The sequence below is a fragment of the Bombina bombina genome, chromosome 1 (genome assembly GCF_027579735.1).
Source record: "Bombina bombina isolate aBomBom1 chromosome 1, aBomBom1.pri, whole genome shotgun sequence".
In the NCBI taxonomy this organism is placed as follows: domain Eukaryota; kingdom Metazoa; phylum Chordata; class Amphibia; order Anura; family Bombinatoridae; genus Bombina; species Bombina bombina.
Genome location: NC_069499.1, coordinates 1,061,296,943 through 1,061,314,441, shown reverse-complemented (window position 1 = coordinate 1,061,314,441; position 17,499 = coordinate 1,061,296,943).

Below are 17,499 nucleotides of genomic sequence, written 5' to 3'. Positions count from 1 at the left end.
ACTGTAATGGTCTGGTGGGCATCATACGTGGCTCCTTCATTTTAAAGACAGTGTCAAACAGTCATGCGGTCAGGTGCCAGGCATCCCCTCATGATTTGCCAGTTCCCGTTTAGAGAGACAGCACAGCAGTGAGTGACTCCACTGCTCCACATGTCACTGAGCAGTGAGCACAGATAGGCAGGCAGGTTTAGGCTAGCAGCGCAACTTTGCAAGCCCCACGGCATGCCCACAACATTCATAGCGAAATTGGGCAGGGGAGAAGCAAAGTACAAACAAGCAAAAGCAGCCGGGAATTATTTGTTGAAATTGCAGCACTGGCTCAAGGGGCAAAAAAATTGTGTGTCTACATCTTCCCCAGTCCCACCAATGTTCACAAATGCCAGCCCCTCTAATAAAAAAAAAATCTTTGCATCTCAACATTGTATTTCTTTAAATTTCAATAAAATAAAAAAATAAAAAATAAAAAAAAAAATTTTTTGTTGGTGTCACCCCCTGGAGGGTGTCACCCGGGTGAGGCCCGCCCCCCCCTAGTGACGCCACTGGATTCCATGGAATGCAATACCTTGTCACTACATGCTGCACAGTGATTTACTTCTTTACATGTCCCTAACTGGCCACATATAAAATAATTTATTTTGTATGCAGATAATGCAATGTAGGGAATCATTTCTAATGCATAACTAAAAAACAAATACTTTAAAGTTTCATTAAAGGGACATAAAACCCCAAATTTTTCTTTTCTGATTCAGGTAGATCAAACAATTTTTAACAACTTTCCAATGTACTTCAATTATCTAATTTGCTTCTTGAAGCTACCTTAAAGCCAAAAATAAGAGGCATATTTGTGCAGTCACCAATCACCAGCTTCTTAGCCTACCCAGGTATACTTTTCAGCAAAGGATACAAATAGCACAAAACTAATCAGAGAAATGAAATAAATAAGTGGAAAGTTATGTAATTTTTAATGCTCTATCTGAATTGTGAAAGAAAAATATTGGATTTCATTACCTTTAAGCTAAAGTTCAGTTCATATGTTAACAAATCAGATGTATATTTCTTAAATAAATAAAAATATAACTCAAATCAAACTTTTAATCTTTGATACTTGTATATAAAAATGTATACCGCCATCTTACTGTTCATTTATTATTTAAATTAAGTGTTTGGAGGTTTAAATATGTTAATTATAACAAATTAAAAGTTAATGAAATTATTAATAGCGTTCAAATGTAATTAATTAATTTAATTGGTTAAATGAATACAATGCATTAAAACACATTAGGCACTGACAGCGATTAACAATATTGAATTATCTGTCGTGTTCTATTTTTTCTTATACCCCTAATCTTTAGCTTCCATTTGAATACCCTGCAATACATCTATTTAATGCAGGTTTTTCATTTAATATTTTGTGCTTAACTAGACCTTGCAGTTATATCATTTTCAAATTATTTTTCTGGTGCATTTGTTAATTTTTTTCTCTTATTGGTTCAAATAGCCTTGATATATATATATATATATATATATATACATACAACAACATTTTAAATTCTGTGGGAAAACAAGCCTCTGGGCCTGTCTAGATTTGTTAATGAACTACACAATGAGTTATTTTATATATATATATATATATATATATATATATATATATATATATATATATATATATATATAAATAAATATAAATATATATATACCTGAGATTCTATACAATGTTTTTGTTTATGTATTCAAGCATTTTGGATTAGGGGTTCTGATTTAATTTAGACTATAGGGTACAATATCCATTTAAAGTGTATTTGTGTTTTGTAGAGAAATTAAACAGTAAGCTTTTTCCATTGTATTTTGAACATAGCTCTATTTCAAATAAAACTAAGATAGCTAAAGATTACATTTTTGCCATTCTTGTATGTACTATCCATTGACAAGCTGCTAGTCATTTCATATCTGCCCAACATTTGTTTTCAAATAGCGAATTTTATTTAAACAGATGCCAAGCTGCTGTTTGCACTCAATGTTTTCTCCTGAGCTCTAGCTGATTGCAAAAGTCTCTATGGACTATTTGAGAAATGTGTTAAACAAGCTCATAAAAAAATGTATTAAGGTGTTGTGGCTGAAATATCCACAAGATGATACTTCTGGGATTACAGCACCTGTCATTTTGTGTAATGCCGGCAATATATCTCACTGAGTGTTTAACACAGAATTTACACTACAACTCTTTACAAAAAGATTGCATCGTGGGTATTCAGCTTGCTCTTGCAATTATGGTTGATGGAATCTTAGATCCCAAATATTGTAGTTAGTGGTGATACCTTTATATATGTGATTTCGCCTCAGTAGCAGGATGTTTATCCTGACAGCTGGTTTTATAAGAGTGAGGAGATCTGGTTGTTTGTAAAGTAACATTTAATATTAATACTTAAATAGATTTACATAGGCGTTTATAAAAATGTATATTTTCTTTTATTAGATTGGGAATGTAAAGTACGTAGAGTTGAAAATAACAGAGAAGAGCAGGTTTTATGCCTGTTTGTTTCTTGCTCTTATATAGTGGGACCCAAAAGGTTGAATCCATTGCTCATCATAATTGATAGAGACAGGGTGATTGCATTGAGACATTCCTCACCTGAAGCCTGCACACCTTCAAACTCCTACTGGCAATTAACTAGCTAACTGCTGGATTGCAGCAGTAACCAAGTAATAGTACAATTGTATGCAGGATGCTATATAATGATATTGTATTACTGTATGAATTCACTATGACACAGTTTTTCTTACAGGAACTATCAGTGATTTTAAATCAAATATATATTTAATCTGATTTTCTGTTATTTAAAGTAAAAATTAGTTGACTATATGATTTGAAATATTCCTTTACGCAAGTGATTACTGTCTTATTATTATGCATTTACATTCTAATTAACCATATATCAGTTTGATTAAGGTTAAGCTAAAGCCAGTGGCCACAATGGCCCTCAAGTGCATTTCATCTCATGCCTCCCAAAGTTCTGGTTTCCAAGACCTAAATCATCTAGTGAGGAGGCAGAGGCAGGGCAATCTGTGGTTGGGTTCAGTGCAGTCCAGGAGGATGGCCAGGCAAACAGGTGTGGCTGGTCAGTCTGGGGTGGTTAGCGGGCATCACTGGGAACATAAGGGTCAACATTTGGGCATCTCTATGGCCTAGATTTAGAGTTGGGCGGTAGCCGTCAAAACCAGCGTTAGAGGCTCCTAACGCTGGTTTTGGGCTACCGCCGGTATTTGGAGTCAGTCAGGAAAGGGTCTAACGCTCACTTTGCAGCCGCGACTTTTCCATACCGCAGATCCCCCTACGCCATTTGCGTATCCTATCTTTTCAATGGGATCTTTCTAACGCCGGTATTTAGAGTCGTGGCTGAAGTGAACATTAGAACTCTAACGACAAAACTCCAGCCGCAGAAAAAAGTCAGTAGTTAAGAGCTTTCTGGGCTAACGCCAGTTCATAAAGCTCTTAACTACTGTGCTCTAAAGTACACTAACACCCATAAACTACCTATGTACCCCTAAACCGAGGTCCCCCCACATCGCCGCCACTCGATTAATTTTTTTTAACCCCTAATCTGCCGACCGCCACCTACGTTATACTTATGTACCCCTAATCTTCTGCCCCTAACACCGCCGACCCCTATATTATATTTATTAACCCCTAACCTGCCCCCCACAACGTCGCCGCCAGCTACCTACAATAATTAACCCCTAATCTGCCGACCGCAAAGCGCCGCCACCTACGTTATCCTTATGTACCCCTAATCTGCTGCCCCTAACACCGCCGACCCCTATATTATATTTATTAACCCCTAATCTGCCCCCCTCAACGTCGCCTCCACCTGCCTACACTTATTAACCCCTAATCTGCCGAGCGGACCGCACCGCTACTATAATAAAGTTATTAACCCCTAATCCACCTCACTCCCGCCTCAATAACCCTATAATAAATAGTATTAACCCCTAATCTGCCCTCCCTAACATCGCCGACACCTAACTTCAAACATTAACCCCTAATCTGCCGACTGGAGCTTACTGCTATTCTAATAAATGTATTAACCCCTAAAGCTAATTCTAACCCTAACTCTAACACCCCCCTAAATTAAATATAATTTTTATCTAACAAAATAAATTAACTATTATTAAATAACTTATTCCTATTTAAAGCTAAATACTTACCTGTAAAATAAACCCTAATATAGCTACAATATAAATTATAATTATATTATAGCTATTTTAGGATTTATATTTATTTTACAGGTAACTTTGTATTTATTTTAGCCAGGTACAATAGCTATTAAATAGTTAAGAACTATTTAATAGCTAAAATAGTTAAAATAATTACAAAATTACCTGTAAAATAAATCCTAACCTAAGTTACAATTAAACCTAACACTACACGATCAATAAATTAATTAAATAAAATACCTACAATTATCTACAATTAAACCTAACACTACACAAACATCAGAAAAATACTACAACAATTTTAAACTAATTACACCTACTCTAAGCCCCCTAATAAAATAACAAAGCCCCCAAAAATAAAAAAAATGCCCTACCCTATTCTAAATTAAAAAAGTTCAAAGCTCTTTTACCTTACCAGCCCTGAACAGGGCCCTTTGCGGGGCATGCCCCAAAGAACTCAGCTCTTTTGCCTGTAAAAAAAAAACATACAATACCCCCCCAACATTACAACCCACCACCCACATACCCCTAATCTAACCCAAACCCCCCTTAAATAAACCTAACACTAAGCCCCTGAAGATCTTCCTAGCTTATCTTCACCATACCAGGTTCACCGATCCGTCCTCGGAAGTCTTGATCCAAGCCTCGGAAGTGTTAATCCAAGCCCAAGCGGGGGGCTGAAGAGTGACGTCCATCCTCGGGCTTAAGTCTGGATCCAAGCGGCGGCTGAAGAACTCCATCATCGGGCTGAAGTCGGAAGTCCATCATCGGGATGAAGTCTTCTATCAAGCCGCATCTTCAATCTTCTTTCTTCTGGAGCGGAGCGGAGCCATCTTCTTTCCAACCGACGTGGATCCAACCTCTTCAACCGAAGCCTACTCGCCGAATGACGGTTCCTTTAAATGAAGTCATCCAAGATGGCGTCCCTCGAATTACGATTAGTTGATAGGGTTCTATCAGCCAATCGGAATTAAGGTAGGAATATTCTGATTGGCTGATGGAATCAGCCAATGAGAATCAAGTTCAATCCGATTGGCTGATCCAATCAGCCAATCAGATTGAGCTCGCATTCTATTGGCTGTTCCGATCAGCCAATAGAATGCAAGCTCAATCTGATTGGCTGATTGGATCAGCCAATTTGATTGAACTTGATTCTGATTGGCTGATTCCATCAGCCAATCAGAATTTTCCTACCTTAATTCCGATTGGCTGATAGAATCCTATCAGCCAATCGGAATTCGAGGGACGCCATCTTGGATGACGTCATTTAAAGGAACCGTCATTCGGCGAGTAGGCCTCGGTTGAAGAGGTTGTATCCGCGTCGGTTGGAAAGAAGATGGCTCCGCTCTGCCATAGAAGAAAGAAGATTGAAGATGCGGCTTGATAGAAGACTTCATCCCGATGATGGACTTCCGACTTCAGCCCGATGATGGAGTTCTTCAGCCGCCGCTTGGATCAAGACTTCAGCCCGAGGATGGACGTCACTCTTCAGCCCCCCACTTGGGCTTGGATCAACACTTCCGAGGCTTGGATCAAGACTTCCGAGGACTGATCGGTGAACCTGGTATGGTGAAGATAAGGTAGTAAGATCTTCAGGGGCTTAGTGTTAGGTTTATTTAAGGGGGGTTTGGATTAGATTAAGGGTATGTGGGTGGTGGGTTGTAATGTTGGGGGGGTATTGTATGTGTTTTTTTTACAGGCAAAAGAGCTGAATTCTTTGGGGCATGCCCCGCAAAGGGCCCTGTTCAGGGCTGGTAAGGTAAAAGAGCTTTGAACTTTTTTAATTTAGAATAGGGTAGGGAATTTTTTATTTTGGGGGGCTTTGTTATTTTATTAGGGAGCTTAGAGTAGGTGTAATTAGTTTAAAATTGTTGAAATATTTTTCTAATGTTTGTAAATATTTTTTTATTTTTTGTAACTTAGTTATTTTTTATTTTTTGTACTTTAGTTAGTTTATTTCATTGTATTTATTTGTAGATATTGTATTTAATTAATTTATTGATAGTGTAGTGTTAGGTTTAATTGTAGATAATTGTAGGTATTTTATTTAATTAATTTATTGATCGTGTAGTGTTAGGTTTAATTGTAACTTAGGTTAGGATTTTTTTTACAGGTAATTTTGTAATTATTTTAACTATTTTAGCTATTAAATAGTTCTTAACTATTTAATAGCTATTGTAACTGGCTAAAATAAATACAAAGTTACCTGTAAAATAAATATAAATCCTAAAATAGCTATAATATAATTATAATTTATATTGTAGCTATATTAGGGTTTATTTTACAGGTAAGTATTTAGCTTTAAATAGGAATAAGTTATTTAATAATAGTTAATTTATTTTGTTAGATAAAAATTATATTTAATTTAGGGGGGTGTTAGAGTTAGGGTTAGAATTAGCTTTAGGGGTTAATACATTTATTAGAATAGCAGTAAGCTCCAGTCGGCAGATTAGGGGTTAATGTTTGAAGTTAGGTGTCGGCGATGTTAGGGAGGGCAGATTAGGGGTTAATACTATTTATTATAGGGTTATTGAGGCGGGAGTGAGGCGGATTAGGGGTTAATAACTTTATTATAATAGCGGCGCGGTCCGCTCGGCAGATTAGGGGTTAATAAGTGTAGGCAGGTGGAGGCGACATTGTGGGGGGCAGATTAGGGGTTAATTAATATAATATAGGGGTCGGCGGTGTTAGGGGCAGCAGATTAGGGGTACATAGGGATAATGTAAGTAGCGGCGGTTTACGGAGCGGCAGATTAGGGGTTAAAAAAATATATGCAGGTGTCATCAATAGCGGGGGCGGCAGATTAGAGGTTAATAAGTGTAAGGTTAGGGGTGTGTAGACTCGGGGCACATGTTAGGGTGTTAGGTGCAGACGTAGGAAGTGTTTCCCCATAGAAAACAATGGGGCTGCGTTAGGAGCTGAACGCGGCTTTTTTGCAGGTGTAAGGTTTTTTTTCAGCTCAAACAGCCCCATTGTTTTCTATGGGGGAATCGTGCACGAGCACGTTTTTGAAGCTGGCCGCGTCCGTAAGCACCGCTGGTATCGAGAGTTGCAGTGGCGTTAAATTATGCTCTACGCTCCCTTTTTGGAGCCTAACGCACTGAAAACCCAGCCATTCTGTGAACTCTAAATACCAGCGGTATTTAAAAGGTGCGGCCAGAAAAAAGCACGCGTACCTAATGCACCCCTTTGGCCGCAGAACTCTAAATCTAGGCGCTAGTGTTGATAAGAAATTTGCAGCAGATACAGATTCCTTTACAAAGGAGATATATATATATATATATATATATATATATATATATATAAGAAAAAAATAGAGAGTGCCACTGATACTATATACAATAATTGTGTATACATGTGTATAATTTGTGTAAATTTGTGTATGAGCAGCTATTAGGGTAAATAACAAGTTGTAACAGCCCTGCAAATAACTGTGCAAAACAACCTTATAGTGTAGATACTAATGTTTATTTAAATATATAAAACACAGTATGCAAAATATGCAAACATAGTTGCAACCTCTATACAGAGTGAATGATCACAGTTTTAGTAGCAATTTAAACACTTGAGAATGTTTTACAAGTAAATTGTATCTTAATACATCAATGCCTGCTGGCAGTATAGTGATAACTACTATCAATACAGTACAAATGAACTGTTTATAATGTTATAATGTTACACAATAACAAAAACAAGTACATACAAAATAAAAATATCTCAATAAAAATTAGTAAAAGTTATCAGCAAGTCGCAACCTACTGGTCTGGCCAGACAACTCAAACAATATACTCACTACGTGTTTCTGGGTCATGCCCCTTCATCAGGTGTAGAATGAGTAGGATGCAACTAGCTGTTAAATACTCAAAAGACAACCCATTTCCTGTTTGTTCAACCAATAGATTATCTCCAGATATTTAAGTGACAAGTTACTCTAAAATCGCCATCTTGGAAAAGGGCATCAAAGAAATAATTCAGGCAATAATACTTAGATCTCTATATAGAAATTCCAAGAAAAATTGTATTTTTAATATGACTAAACAAATATACTATCTAGCGATGTGTATACAACTACAAATCAGTAAAAAATAGATATTTTGGACATCTATACTCTAGAACAATTAAATAAAGAAAATCAGAACTGTGATGAGGAAATTATTTTATATACCAACTTAAGACCACCATCTAAATTTAATCCTATACATAATAGAGGTGGTTTCTTAGAATCTTTCAATATTCTGAGAACACAGGACCTAAGAGATTTATAAAAATCTGAAAAGTAAAAATGGAAATAAAGATAACATATATTATAATCTCAATATGAAAGAAAAGCTATTAAGGAATTGAAAAATAATGATGACATTGTTATTAGGCAAGCAGACAAAGGAGGAGGGGTATTCATACAAGACACTGACACCTATAGAAATTAGGCCCTCCATCTGCTGTCTGATGCAGAAAGCTATAAATTGATTAGATATGATCTAACTAATATATTAATTGGGGGAACTTGAAAAGTTATTAAGATCAGGGCTATTAACTAAAGCCATCTGTAAGAAAAGTTTGATTTCCTCTTAATAAAAGAACCAAGGATACCAATCCTATATCATCTCCCGAACATTCACAAAAATGTTGTGAACCCACCCGGGAGACCAATAATTTCAGGTATCGGTAGTATATCTTCTAATTTATCATTATATGTGGACCTGTTTTTACAGGTTTTAGTTCTGAGGACTACTTAATACTTGAAAGATAGCTCTAAATTACATAACATTCTGAAAGATTTAGTGTCCCACTTGGTTATTTGTCACTGCTGATATAAGATCCCTTTACACAGTTATAAACAATGATGAAAGGGTAGATAGAACAAAAAAGATTTTCTCAGATTTTGATTTTCCTTCAATTGTTCAGCAAGAATTTTTGACTAAAAGTATCAAATTTATACTTGAGAACAACTTTTTTTCCTTCAGCAGTAAATTTTACCAACAAATACAAGGCACAGCTATGGGGACTAGATTTGCCCCTAGCTATGTTAACCTTGTTTTAGCACATTGGAAAAAGGAATATATTCGGTATAAGGTACATCGATGATGTGATCCTTATTTGGAAAGGTAATATAGACTCTTTTAATGTTTTTTTTTAATATCTGAATAAAAATCAATTTGGGTCTAATTTTTTACTATAAAATCGATAGTAATCGATGTGAATTTCTAGATTTGGAAATTATTAGTGAAGATAGCAAAATAACAACTAAGACCTATTTTAAAACAGTAGATCAGAATACTTACCTTAAGTCTAATAGTTGTCATGATAAGAAATGGCTCCAAAATATACCTAAGGGCCAATTTGACCAAATAAGGAAAAGCTGTACCAATATACCTGATTTTCATTCTCAGGCCAAAATGTTAAAAGAGAGATTCATCGATAAAGGTTTTGAATCTTCATTACTGGAAAATAATATAGATGAAATATCCAAACTGGATTGGGATAAGTTTCTAGAAGGTAAATCAGAGGTAAGTAGAAAGAAAATATACTATATAAAGACAATGGATGGCAACAACATCATGAATAGTGATCAGAATAGTAAGTTTTGTAATAGAATGTTAACCACTTATAGCCAAGATAAGAAAAAGATAGAATATACAGTAAATAAACATTGGCATTTACTTAAAAAATACCCTTTTTTAGGATCAAGTTTGCCCGATAGAAACCGTATGATCTGTAAAAGAGGGCAGAATTTAAAATCTATTCTTCCCCCCTCTGATATGATGTAGCTGTAATTTGTTTTACGTAGGACGTACAACACGCCCTCTTTTCGTAAAAGAATTTATGAACATCTTTATAACATTGAAACTGGTTTTCTTAAACATTCTGTTTCTCTGCATTTCAAACAGGTACATTGAAGTAATAAGCAAGATCTCTTGTCTTTTGGAATTTACCATATTCCTATTGACAGACGTAGAGGTGACCATGAAAGAATTCTGAACCAACGTGAAACTTACTGGATACTTAAATTAAATACATTACAACCAATAGGCTTAAATGAAAATGAGGATCTTGTATCTTTTTTGTAAAATATTATTTGCTAAGATTTTATAAGTTTCTGCAATGTTTTCCATTAAGTTTACATTTCATATATACATAACATAATTTTTTATTTATATAGAATATATTTATATATATTCCAGTAGATGTTAATCTGGACTTTCCTTTCACCTCCCTCCCTTATAGTCATCTGGTAGCCCAAGCCAGCCGGACTATCAGATTGCCATCCCTATTCCCCTCTTTCCCTTTTCCCCTTGTCCAGGTTAACAGCTACATATATACAAAAAAATCTGTTTAGGGTGTATGCCACAGTGTACTTGTGACACTGTAGCAGTACTATGAATTATTTGTAATGTTGACTCAATGTTTATAAAGTTAGGTTTGGATTATACTATGTACTTGACAGAATGCAACAATAGATGTGTGTAATGAATTGTTTCTTTCAGTCATCGTTTGTTAGTAATTGAACCACTCTTGTTGTATATAAATCTTTTTATATCTTTTAGATTTAATATACAGCAGCAAGTATACTGAATCATTCATTTGCAGTAATTTTCTATATATTTTTTATATATGTTGTTGTCATTATAGTTCTACAATGTTTTAATGACAAATTCATCTTTGTACACACAGCTAGATAGTATATTTGTTTAGTCATATTAAAAATACTCTATATAGAGATCTTAGTATTATTGCCTAAATTATTTCTTTGATGCCCTTTTCCAAGATGGCAATTTTAGAGTCAGTTAAATATCCGGAGACAAGGAGGGAGCTGGGTTCCAGTGGAGGAGGAGCTTGACAGGTGTTGCTGAGCTCGCAGCTCCAGTCCCACAAACATTGGCGGTGAAACTCTCGTGCCCTGCCCCAAGTTTTGGGGCTGTTTTCCTGGACAGTTAAGGAAATCTGCTCTGGAACCCCTTACCAGTGGCATGTCATTCCACTGGCATAAGCCAACTACCAGTTACCTGAATATGCTTTCTTTTCTACATCAACGGGCATATATGGTCTGAAACAGCTATATGCTATACTAACTGTGCCTTACCCCTAGGATACTGCAGTTATCTTTCTACGGAGTCCTGCCTATCAGCCCAAGTTTAAGCTGCTTGCCTCCCCCCACGCCTGTAGCCCCCGTCAGGATAAATCCTTAAATCTGCTGACTGCACTGACTGCATTGTAAGTTCCTGAACCTACCTGCTGTTTGTCAGGGACCCTGCTCCGGTGTCCTGCCCCTTGGCATCTATCCTGCCCCCTCCCCCACCGGTGCTGCGTGGGAGGAAGTCGGGCTCTGGTCTTGGATCGGAGACCGGGTGCTGGGGCCGTTATCCGTGAAGCTGTCGGTGCCTGACGTGGTTCCTTCTTCCCCCTCCCACCGATGTTGCGTGAGGGGCGCTGATCTCGACTCCTGATTGGACTCTGGAGCAGGAGGTGCTGGAGGCGGTCTAATCGGCAGGGATCCAGACGCCGACGAGGATTTGGTGGGCGGCCAGGCAGCGTGAGAGGGGGTGAGTTTCTCCTTGCTGATTTATCGCTGTGCTTAGGGTCAAACAGTAACTTGGGGAACCCGAGGAGGATCTTTGAAAGCTACATGGGGCTGAGTATGGCTGGGCTGAAAGTTTACTGAGTGGGATAACTCAAGATAGCAAATGGACACAGTATTGTTAATACCTCAAGAGGATAAAGGAAAAAAGGGGAATTTTTTTTTTTTAAGCTTATACCATATTCTGTCAACATGAGCAAGATGTATGAACTATACAACGGCTAATATGACTTAAAGAGGAGAAAGGAATAACAATAGGACTTCTTATCTTAATTTGTGTTTAGAATTTAGCAATCTGATTATTTCATTTAAACTTGTCTCCCTCTGATACTACTGTTACAGAAATAATATTCCCAGACGACTACACTGCATTTCCTCTGTGATAACTTTGGCTGGGCCATTTTAGATCACAATTATTTATGTTGCCTATGCAAAAGACAGTTTTATTGCTGGGTGTTTTCTGAAAGCCTTAATGCAGTAGCTATGCTGCTACTAATGTTGTGTTCCTAAGGTTTAGACACAAGGCTACTAACTTGTATCCATTTAACTTAATTTAGAATATTCAGCCTTAGACTCTCATAACTTAATAAATGTCTTGTAAGGTAGTTTAACTCTAGGGTCTATTGTTGCAAGGGGGTTCTTTATCTTTTTTCTCCTGGGAAACCCCAGTCAGATTAATTTTCTCCCTTCCCTCCTTGCAAAACCCTATAATCTACTGTTATTACTTTAGTCAAATTGCTGGGTCTACATCGTAACGTTATATTATTGTGCTTAGTCAACACCCAAATAAGTAGAGTACTTATAAGGTTAATAATTGTAATTTGGCTTTATTAACCCATCTGGTAAATACATGCATAAGTACTATTGGTCTACAGCTGACACTACTTAACAGTTTTTTGGATACAGTGGTTCATTGTCATAGATCTTTGCACTTCAAGCACTTATGAATAAGTTGATAACCTGCTAATTTACATACTAAAGCTGTGTCAGCATATCTAACCTCTGCTCTATTTGAAAGATTAACATAGGGAGGTTTTTTTTGTTTTTGTTTTTTGCTAATTGTGCTAGTTATAAGATAAAGAAGGGTTAATATAGTAACAATATTAGGAGATTTAAAGTCTACTCTAGCTGGTCTGACCAGGGTACCTAATCACACTAGAGGAATAGTAGGTTCCTTCCTCAAAAACTGTGAAGGATTCAGACTCAACATAAGCAGGGTTCGGCTGGGATTTATTCTCTAGGCAAGTCCCTTTAAAGTTAAAACGGCGTGGGCTCTCTGGCTGACGTGGGGATTCCCGTACACGAAGTTGTAATCATCACCTTAATAAATCGAGTCTGCATCTCCCCTACCCTCACCCCTCACTCCCTTCACCCTCACCCCACTAATACCCTGCCATTTAATTCACTAAATCCCCCCCCTCTTTGTTTTTTTTTCTTTTCTTTTTTTTCCACACCACGGCACAAGTGGTTCACCACCCCGATCAATACACGGCACATGGACAAATTCCTTCACGGTCACTCCCGGACTCCCCCGCCAGCCATGGCAGCAAAATCAAGAGAGAAGAGAAATAAAAATATTACAGAGACGACCACTGAGGCACAGCAAACCTCCATTAATACTTTAGTCATGAATGAAGCCTTCAACATGCAGGCGTTAGTAACAAGTATTGCAGAAGCCTTAAATCTTAAATTTGATGCCCTTAGGGCAGAAATCAAACAAGAGATCACATTGCTGTCTCAAGAATTTAGGCATTTCACTAGTAGAATTAGTGAAGTGGAACAGAGGGTATCTGATCTCGAGGATCTCACTGTGACCCATAGTACAAGTATAGAATCCACTGCAGCTACTATATCTAAAATGCAAATAAAAATTGAAGATTTAGAAAACAGGGCCAGAAGAAACAATATTCGTATTATTGGACTACCAGAGGGAAAACAACCCGAGAATTTAAATATATTTATCACAGATACCCTAGTACAGCTACTCAAGATACCTCCCAGCAATTCTCAAATTGTGGTAGAAAGGGCCCATAGAATAGGGAAGTCACAGGCTGATAACAGAGGCAATAATAGACCCAGGCCTGTAATAGCCAAACTGCTCAATTTTAATGATAAAGTAACTCTTCTCCAATATTTTCGCAAGAATCAGCCTATCATGTTTAAAGAGAGCAAGATTCTCTTATTCCAAGATTATTCAGCAGAAACATCATCCAGGAGAAGAAATTTGGCTCCAATTTATTCCAAATTTATTCAGCAGGGCTATCAAGCCATGATCAATTACCCTCTAAACTTAAGGTTTTTGCCAAAGGAGAAGTTTATTTCTTTGAAAACGCACAAGATGCAGAAAAATTACTAAGCCAACTAAACTCTAGTGAGTAAACTAAGTAGTCACATGGGATCTTATATCCCTGATGTGGATTCTTTCTGTTGTTTCTTTTTTTTCCCTTTTTTTAAGCAAAGGATGTTAGGGAAAATGACTCAGAATATTAAAGGGATGTGTGTTTTTTTTTTTTTTCCTTCTTGTGGTTTTTGTTGATGTTTTTGTCGTTGTTGTTGCTGTTGTTGTTGTTGCTGTTGTTTTTGGTGTTGTTGCTGGTGCCCCCCCCTCCTCACCAACATTAACTATACTTACCTACTAATTAAATCAATTAAGAAAAATGAAGACAGATATAGCTTTCCTTCAGGAAACGCATCTTAACTCAGAAGAGGTATTAAAATTAAAAACATCATGGGTCAAGGAGGTATGTGCCTCATCAGGACAGGGGTAGAAGAGAGGGGTAGCCATCTTAGTAGGGAAAAGGATTAATGCAGAAATACTGCACGTTGGGCTGGATCCAGAGGGGAGATCAGTGATTTTAAAAATAAAAATTAATAACCGTATGTTTACTATGTGTAATGTCTATGCGCCTAATACCCTTGATCCAGATTTATGGAGCCAATTGCAGACTGGGATACTCTTGATATTGGAAGGTAACCTTATTCTCGCAGGAGACTTCAATATGGCTCCACAGTGCCCACTTGATAGGCTGAGGCAAAATGCAAAACAAAAAAAAGCATAAAAAAGATAATTTGGAAAATAAACTACTTACCAGGCTTATGCAAAATCTGGGCATTAAGGATATATGGAGGATGCAAAATCCCGATGTTAGAGAATACATCTGCCTATCCAAAGCTCACAAAACGCTATCAAGAATAGACTTGTTCCTGACAGACGAAAGATTATGTACATCTGAGATTAAAGCAGATATACTTCCTATATGTTTATCCGATCATGGGCTGATTACTTTAGATCTTTATGACTAACAGCCCAAGTTCAAATTGAATCAGTTTTTTTCCCCACGTATTTAGCATCAGATATGAAATTTAAGAATTGGTTGAGAGCCAAGTTTAATGACTATGATCTTTTTAATACAGAGATCGTCCTGTCATATTTTGGGAGGCAGCAAAAGCGGTAATAAGAGGTGAAATTATAGCCTATATGGCCACATTAAATAAAAAAATGAAATAAAGAGAAAAGGAACTAACTAATGCAATAATAAATGCATATAACAGATTCCTCCTTGACCAAAACACAGCTAATTGGGCTAAGTATAATAGAGCAAAAAGCAATAAAGATGATTTTTTTGCTATATAAAGAAACCCAGAATGAATTAAAATTGCATTCTAAATTATATAAATATGGCAACAAATCCGGGAAACTGTTAGCTAAATTGGTCAAAAGCGAAAAAAAACCCTCGCTAATTGAAAAATTGGTCGTAGGGAAGAAGGAAGTATTTAAACAAGAGGAAGTAGCGAAAGAACTGGAAAAATACTATCAAGAAATATATTCCCCCAGATTATCGGATTTAGCCCAAGCGGAGGACTTCTGGAGCAAAATATCAGTTTCCAAAATATCTACCGATATAGCTGAATCTCTTAATGCTCAAATTACTGAGGAAGAAATCAAGAAAACTATTGCTGATCTCGCCCTGAATAAAACCTCTGGGCCGGATGGGCTACCTAATGAATTGTATAAAATTCTATCTTCAGAAATATCGGCACATCTTTGTAACTTATATAACTCCATCTATATAAATGGAGGAGAGGTGACAAAATCCTTCTCATCCTCCTATACAACTTTAATACTCAAAAGTGGGAAGGATCCAACCCTGAGGGAGTCATATAGGCCAATTGCACTATTAAACTCTGATTATAAGATCTTCACATCTATACTTGCCCAAAGGTTACAGAAAATATTAGGTGACATCATTCATAGAGACCAAGCCGGGTTCTTAAATTCACAAGAAGTCTTGGTAACATCAGAATACTTTTTCTATGAGGGAGAGGAGGGAAGGAGGGGGGAAAGGCCCCTACCAGACTTAGTGGTTATCTCAGTAGACGCCGAGAAGGCCTTTGACTCTGTTCAATATGATCATCTTTTTGCCTCTTTAGAAAAGTTCGGGCTCACAGGAAGTTTTCTGGATTTTGTTAAAAATCTATATAATCAGCCTCATACAAAGCTAATTGTAAATAACCTATTTTCCTCCCAAATTGTATTAGGTAGGGGAACTCGTCAGGGCTGCCCCCTTTCTCCCCTACTCTTTAACCTTTGTATTGAATCCTTGGCAATCGCAATTAGGCAACAACTGGAAGGCATTAAAATAGGGAATTATGAGATAAAAAAATAAATATTTTTATCAAGCTACTCAGTCACTTTTTTGAATCACTTTTTTGAATCACAATTGTTCACAAGACATTTTTATATTTTTATATTTTTACATTTTTATATTTTTACATTTTCAGGTGTACACCTGTTTTTCTATATATTTTTGACTTTTGTATTATTTCAATCATTTCTTAATCACTTTTTTCACCTCCACACATTGCGAATATTGAGCAGGACAAGGACTTTCACATTCTATTTGGACATCACATTTCTTAGGATCACAGATTGGATATATTTTTTTGGAGTCTTCTTTCTGGGACATTATATGCACAAATTAACATTTATTCACCTACTAGGATTAGCACTTTAGGCAACAGATTCATTTCTTCGCTTACTCTAAATTGTATGTTAGCTAACTTATACCATATTTTACCAACGTTGAATTGTCATAAAAAACCAACTTTTATATAATTTTATTGACATTTTATTGACATTGTATTGAAAATTGTGAATTGTATATCAATCACTATTGTTTTTTTGTTGTATACAACATGTTTTAACAGTTTTTTAGTCAGAATTAAATAATTTTACTGATATATCCTTATTTTTTATCTTTATTTATATATATACTTTTTTATATATATATACGATTGTATTTATACACGTTGATATATAGCCTGGAGGAGAATAGGAAAGATCCTGGATATAAACTGTCAGGTATCACAATATTTACCCCTAATAGGCAACCCTAAGTTTCAGGCAGGTCTGGACTCACCTGTGATCAAAAACTGGCACACTTTAGGATTGGATAGACTTATATACTTTGTAGATCAAGAGTATTAAAACATTTGAGGAACTTAAAAATAACTTTAATCTCTCAAATAAGGAGTTTTTTCCGTATCTACAAACAAGACACTACATCACAGACATGATGCGGACAGCAGAGTGGCGATGGGATCTAGGCAGTCTTGAGGGGTGGCTCATATTGGTAAAGAACGGGTTAATGTCAATCACTCCATGTTACCATCTACTGGGGGATGATAAAGGGAAACATCTCCTTGAAAAA